Source organism: Mercenaria mercenaria, chromosome 15, assembly GCF_021730395.1.
Source record: "Mercenaria mercenaria strain notata chromosome 15, MADL_Memer_1, whole genome shotgun sequence".
NCBI lineage: Eukaryota > Metazoa > Mollusca > Bivalvia > Venerida > Veneridae > Mercenaria > Mercenaria mercenaria.
Genome location: NC_069375.1, coordinates 72,845,320 through 72,845,844, shown reverse-complemented (window position 1 = coordinate 72,845,844; position 525 = coordinate 72,845,320).

Below are 525 nucleotides of genomic sequence, written 5' to 3'. Positions count from 1 at the left end.
AGCCAGAGGGTTTTTTTTTTTTCATACAAACATTCATATAAATCACATACATAACATCAAATATACATTCAATCAATGCTCAATAAACTTAAGAAAATATATTTCACCAAGCCTAGAGACTAACTCTTTAATGAACCAGAAAATCATACTCTAAGTTTCTAAACCAACAGTTGTAATATAAAACAAAAATCCTACTATGGTGGCATATTTCTGCATATGATAACTAGATAAGTGTCGAGAAAATGTATCGAGTTTTCAAGAAAAACGTAAAAAAAATTAATAAACATATAAGCTTTTCGCGAAGACATAAAAGCTTTTCTCGAAAGGAACTAAATATTAAGTGGATTAATTTGTGTTAATGCCAACTTCTGCATAAGAAAACCAGATAAGTTTCCCGAAAATAGACCAAATGTTCATGAAAAACGGTAAAATTTTGGTGAAAATAAAATATTATTTTCGCGAAAACATTTTATTTTCACGAACACTTTACCGTTTTTCATGAAAGTTTAGTCCATTTACGCGAAA